This window comes from Manis javanica, chromosome 3 (assembly GCF_040802235.1).
Source record: "Manis javanica isolate MJ-LG chromosome 3, MJ_LKY, whole genome shotgun sequence".
Taxonomy (NCBI): domain Eukaryota; kingdom Metazoa; phylum Chordata; class Mammalia; order Pholidota; family Manidae; genus Manis; species Manis javanica.
In genome coordinates, this window is record NC_133158.1 from 178,503,172 (window position 1) to 178,519,780 (window position 16,609).

The window sequence follows — 16,609 nt, forward strand, 5'->3', positions numbered from 1 at the left end:
ATTTTTACCAAGTTTGCCAAGAATTCTGATGTGCGGCCAGTGTTGGGAACGACTGGCCAAGATGAAGAGGCAGTGGGGATGCTATCTGCAGCTTCCGCGGATCCCCTCATGGCCGCCCCTGAACAGTGGGCGCAGGTCTCCCCACCTGTCCTTTGTCCTGCTTGCTCTCGCCTACTTCACAGCTCTCATCACGGAGCTGACTTTCCTCTGGGGCAGAGTTGGAGAAACTCCTTGGATATGGGGCTTGCTGCCCTCTGGCATGGACGAGGCCCTGGCCGTTCTCTGCAGGGGCCTGCCTTGGTCTGACCTGGGGGCTCCCAGCCCCAGGCGTGCCTCAGAGGAGGCTCTGGGTGCACCTGCAGGATGTGAGGAGAAGGCCTGGCTCACGCCCAGAAAAAAGCAGATCTGCCTGAGGTGCAGCCTGGGTGCGTGACCAGCAGAGCCCATCCCTCCCCTGCCCGCACGCCCACCACTCCGACCTCGCTTCCAGGCTGGGCCCCTCTAGGAGCCACCCTTGAGGTCCGTCAGATCAGGAGAGGGCAGCGAGATCCTGCCAGGGCCTGACTTGCCCTCCAAGGAGCCCAGTGAGTCTCTCAAATCTGTCTGGGGAGGAAGTCAGAAAGAAACAAAAAGCAGGCTTACTGAGGCCGCAAGAAGGCTACGCCATCCTTCCTCTGCCTGAAGGCAGTGAAGGGGTCTGGCAAGCCAGTCCCAGAGCCTTCCATTGTTCTGATCAAGGCCAAACCCAGAAATAGAGCCAGGGGTAAATCCAGGGGCCCTAAGGGGATGTGGGATGATGGGACCTCGCTTTGGGTGGCAGAGGAGGGCCCAGGACGTGGGCTCTGGGTGTGTGGCTGCAACCCCCGCAGTCTGTTTGGGTGTGTCACGTCATCATCATACCGGCCATCGCATGCTGGGTCCCTCCTGGGTCTGAGTCCATCTGCCCGAGCTCAGCTCTGGGCTGCCTCCTCGCCCTCCCCGAGTCTCCACATCACTTTCCCCCAGTCCTGTTTCTCTCCTGAGCTCCCCGCTCTCAGAGCCCGTGGGAAGGGGACAGTGAGGCAGCCATTCAGGAAGCTGGGAGATAGGCCTGTCCTGGGGCTTGGAGGGCAGAGTTTAAGCTTGACTTGCTGTGGGCACTGCTGCTGCCCACTCACTGCCAGTCACACACCTGAAGGATGACTCTGTAGCTCGTTGCCCTAAGTTCTGTCCTTTCTCCTCTTCCTCACCTTTTTTGTCTCCCTCTTCCCATGCTCCCCTGTTCTTGTCCCCCTGGAATCCAAGCCCTGCCTCGGTTTCTTTATCCCTGTGGATTGGCATGTTATTAGGCTCCAGCCATGGGCAGGAGCATGGCCTCCGTGGGGGCAGTACATAGCATCTGTTGTACAAGCAGTGTCTCTGTTAGTGTGAGGGGGGCTGTCACAGGGAACCCCGAGACTTGGGGCCAGACAGATTGGGGCCAAATCTTCCTCAGCACTGCCTCTGAGCAACTTGTTTAACTTGAATAGGCTTCTGTTGCCTGGTCTATAAGATGCATACTAATCACCATGTCATAGGGTTGCTGTGGAGATTGAATGGATCACAGCCCTAAGGGCCAGGCAGAGCTGGGCGCTCTGTCACGTGAAGGCTTCCCCCACAGGCTTGCCTGCTACGGGTTGCTGAGCCTGGGGTCTGCTCTCCCAGGAGGCAATTCTGCCAAGCAGGAAATACAGAAGTGTTTCTTCTGGAATGTGCACCTTCCCGCTAGGCCCCAAGGATCCCACCTCCTCTTCTGGCTTTGTTCTCATTTTTCCGTTGCCTCAGTGTACTTTCCCTGCCCTCTCCCCACCGGCCCACCAACCAGAATGTGAATGACAGAAAAGGCCCACCCACAGGGGGCGTGAGTGAGTGTGGCCCAGTTCCCATTTTCCACCTCCAGCGGTGTGGTTTCATTGCCAAACAACCTAAGCAGGTGTCACAAATAAGAATTCAGGGCCAGCAGGCTTCAGGGAGAAGGTGTGGAATGATTCAGATAACAGTGTTTGGAATCAGGCTGTTGTGTGTTCTGACCTTGACTCCTAGTGCCCAAACTCCATGACCTTGGGTAAAGTTATTTATCCTGTCTGAGTCCTTACCTTTGGTAACAGCAAGTGTGTGAGAAATCCCTCCCACACCCCTGCCCCATATGATCTCCATGGCCTTGCCAGAGCAAGTAATAACAGCACACTTACAGGGTGCTCAGGGCCCCAGGACTGTTCCAGCAAACTTGCATATCTTCTCACACTGTACGTTAGTATTACACTCACATTCCAGATGAGAAAACGGTAGCATGGTGAAGTTAAGTAACTTGCTCAAGGTCACCCCACATGGCAGAGCTGGGAATGATGTCACTGCAATTGCGGGGCATTTTCAGCTTGACTCATATGGGAAGTTATCCTGTGGAACCTGGAAGAGAGATGGGAGTCCTACACCATGAAGTGCAGAGGGCTCCAGAACTTACCATGGCCCCCTTGCAGAGGGAGCCTGCAGAGAATGCCAAAGGGTCAAATGAGGTCAACTATCCAGGGACTTTGTCTGCAGGCACTGCCTAATTTGTATCAGTGTCTGCTGGCCTTGCCTTCCTCCTGCGTCATTTGCTTGGCCACCCTTTATCAGGATGCACCTCTTCTCTGGAGCTCCTTTCAGCAAATTCATTAAAAGGAGGGACCAGGCAAGCAGGAACAGGCTGGATCTCAGAGGTCAGGCGACTTCTGGCCACAAAGCCTGACTCATTTTTGCTTCATTAACGAAATTATTATTTTTTTAATGTCAAAGGCCTAGTTTAGGAAGATCCAGATGTACACTAGGGCTCCAGCTCTTAGAGAAAAACTCTAAAGGCCAACTGCAGAAGCAAATGCATGTGCCTTTGCGGTTCGTTCAGGCTGCGGCCTGGCCCTGACTTAAGGAGCTCCAGCTACGTGCTGACAACATATGTGTACCAGCCAAGGCTTCCCGAGCCTGCATCTGGCCGTTCCCTCCCTGAGTCTGAGCTGGGTCCTCCCCTCCTCCCTCCCTCCCTCCCTCCCCACAGCTTGTTCGGATCCGTGGGTAAATGTGCAGGAATGTTCTAGGAAACAGGAACATTTAGGCTCCAGCCAGATGGGTTCAGATTCCAGCTCAGGCATCTCCCAGCTCCACTCCGAGGGGCGGGTTTCCATTGGGAAACTATGAAAACACATGGAAATGGTTTAGCCCCGAGCTCGGCGCAAGGTAAAGGGTCAATAACTGGAGGAGCCTGGGTGTGAGTCTGAGGCAGTTTGTCCTCAGAGCTGCTTTTGAGGGGCCTAATTCCCATTTGCTTCCCTCCACAGCCTTCCCCTCAGACATGGATTTTCCTCATGCCCTGGTTCAGCCCCTGAGGAGGGTCAGCCTCACCTCACTACAGAGGCTTCTGTGACTCGCTCCCACCCAAATAAGTCTGACCTGTCCCAGTCTCTGCCCAGGATCCAGCCAGACTGACGGACTAGCTTTGACCCTTCAAGGGTGTGAGGTGATGTTTTACCGAGGCCCAGAGACGATGCTTCAGGAAAGCCCAGGCTGGCACTCGTCAGTATTTACCTAATGACCTAATGTCTTGGGCCCGGAAGACAAATGCTGCCATGCACTGAGCCCCACCCCCACAGGGAGACTAAATGGTGGCTATTTGGGCAGCATTGGACCCATGCGGGAGGAAACTGCTCCTGAACTTGAGATCACACTGCCTAGGGAAGAGCTAGGTGACCTGTGCATCCGTGCCTTCTCTGTCTCAGAGCCCTCAGGGAGCTGTGAAAAGGAGGGGAGGCGCCCTCGGGGGCTGTGTAGCACACACGCCAGACCTCCCTCACTGCTAAGGGCCAGGAGCTGGTGTTGTGCCAGGGTCCAGAGATCAGGATTCAGTTCCTACTCTGCTCATGACTCATGCATGACACTAGGCAGGTCATTACCCCACAGTTACGGCTAAAAGGCTGTGTAATAGCATCTGGCCTCTCCCTGCCTCGTAATAGTGACTCAGAGAATTAATGAGGGAATAAGCACTAAGTTTTATGACTGCAAGCTTTGTTCCCATGCACTTCGTCTGACTATGCCACAAACCAGATGAGAAATAGCAAAGGTCGAAGTTCTCTTTATGGGAGGTTGAGGTCCCAGGTTGCAGGAGGCGCCTCTCCCAGGGTGGTTCTGAACTCTGCATCTGTGTCTCAGTTATTGGAGGCCCAGGGGAGACACAAGGAGCGGGTGCGCAAATAGGGTAGAGGGTGTATATTCTCCAAGCTCAGGCCACATGCCTGGGGCATTTCTCATGGCAAATCAGCCAAAGGAATGGACCTTGCTGACCCTTTTGGAAGCTTCTGGTAGCAAAATCACAGACAGAATAGCACCTCTCAGGGCTAGAGTGGGCAGAACTGGGTCCATCGCTCCAGAAATGCTGCTCTTCTAGGTTCCCATGTTGTCCTGGCCGACTTCTTACATAATTTGGTTTTGTGATCTCTTCTCTTTACAAATCCCCATGGCACAACTGCGAGGATACTGGTGGCTGAGGCCAGAGCCCTAGAAAAACAGGAGGAGGGAGAGAGGCAGGTGGTGCTCTGGCTGTGGCCCTTTTTCATGGAGCCAACTTGGAGAAGCTGCTTCCTTCTGTGCCATGGCTTTTCTGGCTCAAGATTTGGAGCTTCCCCAGTGGAAGGTCTACACAGTATTAAACTGATTCCTCCAATAATTCTACCTGGGGTAGAGACGATTCTTTCCAGTTTCATTCCACCTGATAGTAATTCACATGGTTCAAAATCAAAGTAATAGAAATTAGATGCAATGAGACATCTTGCTCTGCTCTGCCCGGGGTCACCCTTTCTTCCCACTGTACCCCTAGTACCTGTACAGTTTCTTATGTATCCTTCTAGTTTCTTTATGCAAATTCAAATACGCATTTTCAGTCTGCTTCCTCCTGAAGTGTGCAGAAGTGAGCACATGGTGTATGCCCTGTCTGTCAGCCAGGGTCCGTGTGGAAGCCAGTGGTGCACCAAGCTGAGGGAGAGTCCGTAAGAAACTGTTGACAAGGTGTGGACAGGGTGTGGCAGAAGCAAAAGGAAGGTGGATATCCCGGGGCTGGTGACTGTGAGGAGCAGAGCGTGCAGGGGGTGGGGGAGGAAGGGAAGGGGAGGGAGGGAGAGAGGACTTTGTGGAGAGGGACCCAGGCTCAAATACCTTGCCCTTGCTCCCTCCCACCCTCTGGGCCTTCTGCAAGGCCCCCACTGGCCCGCCCTCACCGGACATAGGAAGGAGGCCTGTGTGTGGAGACTTTACAAGGCCAGCTTCCTGAGACAGAGCAGGCTGAGTAGGGTGGGGTGTCTCAGGAGGGGCATGTGGAGCCTGCTCCAGCCTTGCCCCTTTGGCCACCTGACAGCTGTCCTGGAGATCTTTCCCCACTGCTCGCTAGTGTGGCTTTAGACATTTCTTTGTCCTGCTTCCTCACCTTCCCAGCCCGCACTGCCGTGGAGCCCCTCACACGCCCAGGGCCGCGACTGTGTCTTGGTGTGATGTGACCTAGGGCCCTCTGTCCACAGGCCTGCTGGGGCAATGCTTCCCACAAACACTACAGGAAAATCTTGAGCCGCCTCGCGCCTCCTGCCGGCAGTACCAGTGCTCTGCGTGCATTTGCACGGACTCCCGGGGGGTGCCTTCTCCTGGAAGCTGTCATCTCTACCTCCCTCTTCGCCCGGGGCTCCCAGGCCGTCACTGAGCACATCATTGTCCTCACCCCACCTGCTTTGCCCAGCCGTGGACACGGCTCCCCAGCCCCACACAGCCTGTCCTCGGGCGGTGGGGAGTGCAGGCGACGTTATGGCATGGAATGAGAACTCACTGAAGATTTGTCAGCAGACATCACTGCTGGCAAAACTCGCTGCTGGCCCCGCCTCAGGTAGGGCAGACTTCCTCAGCCACGTCTCCCTGGTCTCTGCTGCCGTGTCGCTGGGCTTCTCCATTTCCTCTCTCCCCTGGCCCCGTCCCTGGGCCACACTCGCCTGTCCTCATCCTAAACTTTACTTTCCCTTTCTTCTCCTTTCCTATACAAAGCAGTTGAGATCCCATTTGCCTCAAAGTCTCCCACAAGTCTGGGTCCAATAGCTGTTCTCTCAAACTAGAGGACTGTTTTCTCTCCAGCAGATCCCTGCTAAATCCATGCCACCCCAGAGAAATACACACTGAACCAGATATATGTGGCGTTAAATTTTCCAGTTGCTACATGAAAAAATTTAAAGAAAAGGTGAGATTAATTTTAATATGTTCTATTTAACCCAATATACCCCAAATATTATCATGTCAACATTTAAAGTATAATTTAAAATTAAAATGCACTATTCTTAATAATGTTAATTTAGAATTATTAATAAGATATTTTAATTCTGTTATTTAACAAGATATTTTAAATCTGGTATGTATTTTGCACTTATAGCACACCTCAACTCAGGCTAACCCAGCTTTATGTGTGTGGTAACCACGTGAGGCTGGTAGTAACTATGTTGGACAGAAGAGCCCTAGACTCCAGAACAACCTACAACCACCTTTTAAAAAATAACTAGGTTTTCCCCACTTAGTGGGTACAGTGGGCTCCCGTTAACACAGCAGCCCTATTCCACTGCTAGCTTCCATTGCCATGGAGACCTCCACGCTCGCTCAGGTGTTTCTGGAGGGGAGTTTCCTGCTCTTCTCCAGGCTCCTGTGTCTGTGTGCCCTGCCCAGGAAGGCATCAAGGCCGGGGCCCCGCCTCACCCAATGCTGCCCCAGCGTCTGGGGAGTGCTGGCACCTGCCCTGGGACCCTGGTGGCGTCCCTCCAGGTGCTCCAGGGGCCTGAGTTTGAATCTAAACTCCCTGTGCGCACAGGCAACCCCAAGAGGTGTAAAGACTGGTGTAGAGGTCTATGGGAAGAGCCATTATCATGCCAGCACGTTGTCCCCCACCGCCTTGACTCCCCGAGCACCTGTGCAAAGCCCCCGCACTTGTCCCATCACTATGTAGGCAAAGTGGGGAGAGGCAGCACGGTATTTCCTAAAGTGGTTTCCAAGGATGTTTATTGCTATTATGAGGGAAATGGTGTGGTGGTCCCATAGTCAAGTAAGTTTAGGGGGAATGAAATTGAGCAGCAGGTGCCTGAATTACGGCTTCTGGGCCTCTCACATCCTAATGTGTATCCTAATGTTTATATTTATGGAGCAGTTCCCAACTTATTTGACCATGGAGCACTCCTCCTACGGATTATGAGAGATGAGAATAGGGGGAAATGTTTTTGAGGTTAAATGAGTTTAAAAATCTCTTTAAGTAGAGTTGGAAGTGTCCTTCCTGGTGAGAACAGGGCTTTGGGAAAGAGTTCTTGAGTCCTGAACTCCAACAGTCCTACTTCAGCCCCACTCCATCCTCTGTGGTTGTACACTCTGTGGGGGATCCCCCAATGCACACTGATGTGGTGAGCTGATGGCCCCAACACTGAGCTCACGTCAGACTCTAGGGACTTGCCTTTTGGCAAGAACCTAGGGCTGGTGCCTGTTCTGGAGGACTGAACACATCTCCCTCGGCTATTTGTTTGTCTTGAGAAGTTTTATTTTAAATTGTGTACATTAATATAATCTTATTAACATTTAAACAATGAATCTCCATTAATATCCTTGTAATCTCAATGACTGCCCGGAGATAGCAGCGTCCATTGGTCTGGACTTTAACCTTCACTGTTAGCTATGATTTATTCACATATGTAATACCTATAGAAATACAGATTTTGTTTGTGGGCTTATGTGTTTTTATGTAGACCACTGTATGTATTGCTCTACAATTTTTTTTTTCAATGAACACTTCTGAGGGATCTTTTCATAGCAGTACAAGTCAGTATCTCATTGTTTTCAACTGGGTCATGGAATTTCATAGTGTTTATTGGATCATTCCCCAACTGATAATCTTTTCGTATGTTTCTGGTCTTCACATTTGCAAACAAAGTTGCAGTGAACACACAGATGAGTATTTCTCTAGAGTTCAGGACTAAAAGGGGAATGGTTAAATTAAAGGTCACATATATTTGCATTTTAAAGATATTGCCAAATCACCCCCAAATGACTATCAATTTACACTCTTGCTGAAAGTGTGTAGAAACACTATTTCCCTACACCGTAGACAACTCTTGGATCATCAAGCTTTAAATTCCTTGCTGATGTGAGGGCAAAAGAGAGCAGGAAAGCAAAATATTTAAGAGCTAACATCAGGAAAGGCAGGGTCTTAGTCGGACAGGTCTTTGGGCCCAGCACCCAAGGAAACAAGTTAACAGAGCAAATGTAAGGAGACTTTGTTATTTGCAAATACAATTAATACCCCCAGAGGAACTGAAGAACCATTACATCAATAGGCGAGCAGGCTGATATGAAAACAGAAACACTTGGAGATAATGGAAATAAAAGTCTGACTTTGAAAATTTTAAAAAATTGTTGAGAAAGGAACAACTTGCTGAAGAGCAAGTTATTACTTGTAAAATCTGGCTGAGGTTTCTATCAGAAAGGGCACACAAATGGGAAAAGATGTGGGAAGTATGAGGGGACAATTAAATGACACAGGTCTGGAAGTTTGAACATTCATCTAATACGATTCTCAGAGAAGGAAAAGAAATAATCAAAGGAAACTTCCCTGAATTGAAGAAACACTGGCAAAATGATGATCCTGTTCCTCCTGGCTGCCCACAACCACTAGAAATTAATTTTTTATTTCTGTATTTCTTCCATCACTTCAGTGGGATGTAGGGAAGGAGTGGGGTACACACCAGTGTGTTATTGACCATGTTAAACTGCAAGACACTTATTCTGCATTTAAAATTATTTCATGAGGACAGGTTACCAGGAGTGGGACTATTGGAGCAAAGAGCTAGAACATTTTTGAGGTTGTTGATGCATGTTTAAAGTGGCTGGCTAGACTGAGGAGTAGAACAGAGGGAAGGCACTGGCTTTGGCAGAGAGAGGGCTGGGTTACAATCTTAGTTCCTTCACTTAAGTGACCAGGGGAACCTCTCTGACCGTCGGTTTCCTCATCAGTAAAATGGGCATGGTAATGGTACCAACATTATTAATACTGTGAGGATGATTTGTGCAAAGCATTTTCCCCAAGATCCATCCTAAAAAGGTGCTTAATAAATGCTATTAGTCTGCATTATTTCAAATAAGTGGTTTGTCAGTATCAAAAAATTGTGGATGCAGTCAGGTGCTTGGAGAAGCATTCCCTGTCTTGGTCATTAGCATTTCATACTCTCAAACAAATCACTTCCCAGCTTGGCACCTCCATCTGCAAAGAAAGAAGCCCCCTGCCTATCTACCTCTCTCGGAAGACTACTGTTGAAGACTCACTGTTGTTTATAAAGCCCTTAGAAATGCTCAAGGGAAAATTCCTGTGCATACTTGGGGTTGTTTCCATTGGAACAAGGGGTCCTGAGAGCCCTTGCCTTCTGCTCTAGACCGGGTCACCACAAGATGATTCCTCCCTCTGAGCTTGGTCAAGCATAAATTCCTGTGGAAGAAAATGTGTTGTACTTATTCTGGGCCAACTTCCAGAAGTTTAATTTCTTCCTCACCTGAGTTGTTGGGGCTTAGGACTCATTTTCCTATCTGATAACTTATTAATCAGAAATTCCCAGTAAACTTGGTCCAGGGAGGCAGGCTGAACTCTCACCACGGCCACTTGCTGGTCCAGGCCCAGGACCCAGGAGCTGAGGGTTGGTGCTCAGCCCAGAGGAAGGGCTGGAGGTGACTCTTGCTGTAACCTCTGAGTCACTGGCCCAGGGTGCAGAGGCCTGGGTTGTGGGCAGACGGGCCTGGAAGCATAAGGGGTAAGAATATTTGCAAAGAAACCAGCTCACTAATGGAAAGAAATTTGTTTGTGTGGAACAGTGGCAGGCCCAGCATGGCGGTCAGCTGGGGGCCAGCAACGCAGGACATCCCTGAGATGAGGTTCTGGCAGATTAGAGCCCAAAAAAGTTGGGGATGGGCTGGGAGGGACTGGGAAGAGAAGAGCTCTTTTGAGGAAACAGTAGGAAAGTTGTAGGACACCCGCAAGGCCTGTGGGGTTCTATTCTGTTTTGTCTTGATTTAATTTTATTTTGTTTTGAAGCAGTGAACAAACAAAAAAAATCAAGGTCCTGGACATGATCTTAACCTGGAGCTGGCCTTTGCACAGTAAGAGCCATCATTATAAGAATCTCTTCCTTTCTTCTTTTCTAGCCCCACTCCCAGCAGACCTGGTGGGTGCCAACCTGTGGAGTGGCTGGATGTGGGCAGGGAGGGCAGCAGGAAATGCCTTCCACAGGCTGATCAAATAGAGGACAAGAAGGCCATGGGGGACCAGTGAGTCCCTCAAGGAGAAGGGAGACTTCATTCACCAAAGGGGTCCTGCATGCCCCTATCCCTTAGCCCCTCTCTCCACACAATCGAACCTTCTCTCTGCCCCCTTGAGGGCTGAAGGCAGCCAGCACATGGAATGTCATCTTGCAGCCCTCCTTCAGTAACAGCATGACGATGACAGCTAAATAGTCCCTTTGACTTCCTGCTGGAGAGATAGGAAACCAAGACACAGAAATACTGGGTAACTCATTCAAGGTCACACAGCTAGGAATAGGGAAGCAGGAATCGAAACCAGGCAGTTTCTAAAGCTCCTGCCGAGTATAGGTTAAATGACCCAAGAAACTCTAGAAAAAGTAAAATAGAAGGTCCCCAAAGGGCTCTCTGCACCCCACTGCCCTGTGGGCAAGGACCCAAGTCCTATTAAGGGCTGGACTGGAGAGCAGAGAAAGAGGGCTATGAGCAAGTGAAGGCAGACAGCCCTTGAGGAATGAATTCTGGCTCCACTGTTCCCAGTAAATTTCAAATTCTCCTCATATTTGGGAAGATTAAAAGTGGAAAAATGGAGAAGGAATGACTCTTAAATGCTATCTTTCTTTTCTGGCTCCAGCTTCTGTCCGGTTCCCTGCCTGGCCGTGGAGGGCGATCCCACCGTGCCATCCTGCTTTCACCTCTAGCGTGTCTCCTTCTTCTCCTCTGGGTGCTCATGTAGCCACTCTCCTGGGGACTCACTCTCCTTTGGTTTGAATCCTCAGTACATGTACTTCTTTTGGAGAAGAAGTTTCATTTCTTTCCAATTACAAGTGAAATACCTGCTAAATGCAAAAACAAATGAGAAAATTCCTCAGTATAAAGAATCTTCCTAATGATACATCTACAGAATGCAGAGTCATAAAAATACCATTGAAGGATTCCTGTTTCATCTCAGTGTGGACAAGATTCATGTAACACATGAAAGTAAAGTGCTGCACAGGGTACAGAGCACCCACTGCTTACGTCTAGTTCCCCCAAAGGATGCGCAGGCGACTGGTAATGCTGGCGGCTCTCTGGAAGGAGAATAAATGGCTTGGAAGGAATTTTTTATTAGACAGTCTTTTAGAGCTTTTGATTTTTATACCATGTGATTTTATTACTTTTTCCAAGATGAAATAAAAAAATTGAGAAAGAATAGTTTATTATGTGGTACTCCATGAAAATTACTCTTAATATATATCCTTCCCAGCTTTATTTTCTGCATACACACAGACATACACACATGCATTTTGCTTATTTCCATAAAATTAAGATCATGTCATAATGAGTTATAACCTACTTTTCCCTCATTTACTATACCCTGGATAACTTCCCATATCAATGTATATAAATCACATTGTTAATTTAAGTAGTTGCAGAGTAATCCATTGTATACTTTTACCATAATATTTTTACCTAATCCCCTATAGTTTTTAAGAGCTTCATTGACATTCACATGCCAGAAAATTCACCCAAAGTGTACAGCCCAGTGGGTATGTATTCAGAGTTGTATGACCATCACCACAATCTAGTTTTAGAACATTTTCACCACTCGAAAAAGAAAATGCATACACCTTAGCAGTCACTCACCATTCTTCCTGTTCTACCTGCCATAGGCAACCAGTAATCTATTTTTTCTCTCTATGGATTTGCCTATTCTGGACATTTCTTTTAAATGGAGTCATGCATATAAGGCCTTTTAAAATAAAACAGTAGCAGACTAACAGACTCCAAGAAGGCACTAGTGGTTACCAAAGGGAAGGGGGTGAGGAAGGAGAAGGGGATTAAGGGAGACTCTAATTAGCACACATAATATAGGTAGGTCACGGGGAAGGCAGTACAGCACAAAGAACACAAATAGTGACCCTATAGCATCTTACTAGGTGATGGACAGTGACTGCAGTGGGTTGTGTGAAGGGACTTGATAATATGGGTGAATGTTGAAACTACAATGTTGCTCATGTGAAACCTTCATAAGATTGTATATCAATGATACCTGAATAAAAAATAATATATGAAAAAAAGTAATATATCGCCTTTTGTGTCTGGCTTCTTTCATGTAGCATAATGTTGTCAAGGTTCATCCATGCTGTAACATGAATCCTTTTTATTGACAAATAATATCCCATTGTATGGATATCCCACATTTTAAAAATCCATTCATCGATTGACAGACATTTGGGTTTTCCATTTTGTGACATAAATAATGGTGCTACAGACATTCATATACATATTTTTGTACAAACATGTTTTTAATTCTCCTAGAGGTAGACCGGCTAGTCATATAGAAACAATATGTTTAGCTTTTTGAGGAACTGCCAACTGTTGTCCAAAGTGACCACTCCTTTTGCATTCCCACCTGCAGTGTATGAGGGTTCAGTCACTCCACATCTTCACCAACACTTAGTACTTTCTGTGCCTTTGATCACAGCCATCCTGGTGGGTGTGAAGTATTGTGTCATCATGCAGGATGGCTTCTTTTGATTTTTCTATTGTGGTCAGGGATTATGTTTTGTATGATTTCAATTCTGTCAAATTTGTTAAAGTTTGTTTTATGACCCAGGATGTAGTCTGTTTTGGTGAATATTTCACGTGCACCTAAGATGAATGTTTTCCCTTTTGTGGAGGGAAAGAATTTTCTATAAATATCAATTAGCTCAAGTTGTTTTGCTATTGTTTATGTCTTTTTCATCCTGGATGATATTCTGCTCACTTGTTCTGCTGAATCCTGAGAGAGGCATGCTGAAGTCTCCAGCTGTAATCTTGGATTTATCATTTTCCCCTTTCCATTCTATCAGTTTTTGCTTCATGTATTTGAATGCCAAGCTGTTAGGTTCATTCACATTTAAAATTGTTATGCATTCTTGTTGAAATGATTCTTTCATGATTTTGTACTGTACATTTTAACCCTGGTAAGTTTCATGGTTTTTAAGTTTAGTTTTTCTGATGTTAATATAGACATTCCAGCTTTCTTTTGCTTTGTAGTTACATGGCATATTTTGAAACCATCTTACTTTCAACCCATCTGTATTATTACATTTAAAGTGGATTTCTTTTTTTAATTAAAATGTTTTTATTGTTGTATAGTTGGCATACAATGTTAAGATTCTGATTTCCATTTCTCTAATGACTGATGATGGATAAAATGTTGAACATCTTTTCATGTGCTTGTTAGCCATTTGTATATCTTTTTTGGAGAAATGTCTATTTAGATCCTTCACTTATTTTAAAATTGGGTTGTCCTTTTATTATTGAGTTATAAGAGTTCTTATATATTTAGGACACAAATCCTTTACCAAAAATATGTGACTGGCAAAAATTTTCTCCCATTCTGTAGGTTATCTTTTCCTTTCTTAATAGTATCATTTGCAGCAAAAATAAAAACGTTTTCATTTTGGTGACAACCAACTGATCTATCTTTACTTTTCTGAATTGTGCTTTTTGTATCATGTTTAAGAAACCATTGCCTAGCCCAAAGCTACAAGGACTTACTCCTATGTTTTCCTCAAAGAATTTTATAGTTTTAGCCCTTACATTTGGGTCTATTACACACTTTGAGTTAATCTTTGTAAGATGTGAGGTAAAGATTCAAATTCCTTCTTTTGCATATGGCTTTCCAGATGTACCAGCACCATTTGTTGAAAAGATGATTCTTACTCATTGAATTTTCTTAGGATTCTTGTTGAAAATCAACTGAGCATGAAAGTAAGGACTTATCTTTAGACTCTCAACTCTATTTCATTAACTTAATTGTCTATTCTTACACCAATACTATACTGTCCTGACTACGGTAGCTTTGTAGTAAGTTTTGAAACACGGACATGTGAGTCCTCCGACTTTCTCCTCTAATTCAAGATTATTTTGGCTGTTTTGAGCTCCTTGTATTTCCATATGATTTTTAGGATCAGCTTGCCAAGTTCTGTGAAAGGCACAAGCTGGGATTTTGATAGGGGCTGCATTAACTTTAGAGAGTTTTATACACTGTGACCAAGTGGGATTCATCCCAGGGATGCAAGGATGGTACAATAGTCGAAAATCCATCAACTTCATCCACCACATCAACAAAAAGGACAAAAACCACATGGACATCTCCATAGATGCTGAAAAAGCATTTGACAAAATTCAACATCCATTCATGATAAAAACTCTCAGCAAAATGGGTATACAGGGCAAGTACCTCAATATAATAAAGGCCATATATGATAAACCCACAGCCAACATTATACTGAACAGCAAGAAGCTGAAAGTGTTTCCTCTGAGATCGGGAACAAGACAGGGATGCCCACTCTCCCACTGTTATTTAACATAGTACTGGAGGTCCTAGCCACAGCAATCAGACAAAACAAGAAAATACAAGGAATCCAGATTGGTAAAGAAGAAGTTAAACTGTCACTATTTGCAGATGACATGATATTGTACATGAAAACCCCTAAAGACTCCACTCCAAAACTACTAGAACTGATATCAGAATACAGCAAAGTTGTGGGATACAAAATTAACACACAGAAATCTGTGGCTTTCCTATATACTAACAATGAACCAATAGAAAGAGAAATCAGGAAAACAACCCCATTCACAATTGCATCAAAAAGAATAAAATACCTAGGAATAAACCTAACCAAAGAAGTGAAAGACCTATACTCTGAAAACTACAAGTCACTCTTAAGAGAAATTAAAGGGGACACTAACAAATGGAAACTCATTCCATGCTCATGGCTAGGAAGTATTAATATCGTCAAAATGGCCATCCTGCCCAAAGCAATATTCAGATTTGATGCAATCCCTATCAAATTACCAGCAACATTCTTCAACAAACTGGAACAAATAGTTCAAAAATTCATATGGAAACACCAACGACCCCGAATAGCCAAAGCAATCCTGAGAAAGAAGAATAAAGTAGGGGGTATCTCACTCCCCAACTTCAAGCTCTACTAAAAAGCCATAGTAATCAAGACAATTTGGTACTGGCACAAGAACAGAGCCACAGACCAGTGGAACAGATTAGAGACTCCAGACATTAACCCAAACATATATGGTCAATTAATATTTGATAAAGGAGCCATAGACATACAATGGGGAAATGACAGTCTCTTCAACAGATGGTGCTGGCAAAACTGGATAGCTACATGTAGGAGAATGAAACTGGACCATTGTCTAACCCCATACACAAAAGTAAATTCAAAATGAATCAAAGACCTGAATGTAAGTCATGAAACCATAAAACTCTTAGAAAAAAACATAGGCAAAAACCTCTTAGACATAAACATGAGTGACCTCTTCTTGAACATATCTCCCTGGGCAAGGAAAACAACAGCAAAAATGAACAAGTGGGACTATATTAAGCTGAAAAACTTCTGTACAGTAAAAGACACCATCAATAGAACAAAAAGATACCCTACAGTATGGGAGAATATATTTGTAAATGACAGATCCGATAAAGGCTTGACGTCCAAAATATATAAAGAGCTCACCCACCTCAAACAAAAAACAAATTCCAATTAAAAAATGGGCAGAGGAACTGAACAGACAGTTCTCCAAAAAAGAAATACAGATGGCCAACAGACACATGAAAAGATGCTCCACATCGCTAATTATCAGAGAAATGCAAATTAAAACCACAATGAGATATCACCTCACACCAGTAAGGATGGCTGCCATCCAAAAGACAAACAACAGCAAATGTTGGCAAGGTTGTGGAGAAAGGGGAACCCTCCTACACTGCTGATGGGAATGTAAATTAATTCAACCATTGTGGAAAGCAGTATGGAGGTTCCTCAAAATGCTCAAAATAGACTTACTATTTGACCCAGGAATTCCACTCCTAGGAATTTACCCTAAGAATGCAGCACTCAAGTTTGAAAAAGACAGATGCACCCCTATGTTTATCGCAGCACTATTTACAATAGCCAAGAATTGGAAGCAACCTAAGTGTCCATCAGTAGATGAATGGATAAAGAAGATGTGGTACATATACACAATGGAATATTACTCAGCCATAAGAAGAAAACAAATCCTACCATTTGCAACAACATGGATGGAGCTAGAGGGTATTATGCTCAGTGAAATAAGCCAAGCAGAGAAAGAGAAGTACTAAATGATTTCACTCATCTGTGGAGTATAAGAACAAAGGAAAAACTGAAGGAACAAAACAGCAGCAGAATCACAGAACCCAAGAATGGACTAACAGTTAGGAAAGGGAAAGGGACTGGGGAGGATGGGTGGGTAGGGAGGGATAAGGGGGGGA

General features: G+C 45.7%; 1 long non-coding RNA gene across 2 annotated transcripts; it reads left to right on the top strand.

Annotated features, from left to right (window-relative positions):
- Nucleotides 1-5,509: 5,509 nt before the first annotated feature.
- LOC118967974 (uncharacterized) lies at nucleotides 5,510-12,358 on the top strand. 2 transcript variants are annotated; one of them, XR_005055346.2, is made up of 4 exons: nucleotides 5,510-5,911; nucleotides 6,154-6,256; nucleotides 10,130-10,191; nucleotides 10,964-12,358. It is a non-coding gene; the product is annotated as an uncharacterized lncRNA (long non-coding RNA). The 2 variants fall into 2 exon arrangements; XR_005055347.2 differs by having other exon boundaries at nucleotides 6,157-6,256.
- Nucleotides 12,359-16,609: the final 4,251 nt, after the last annotated feature.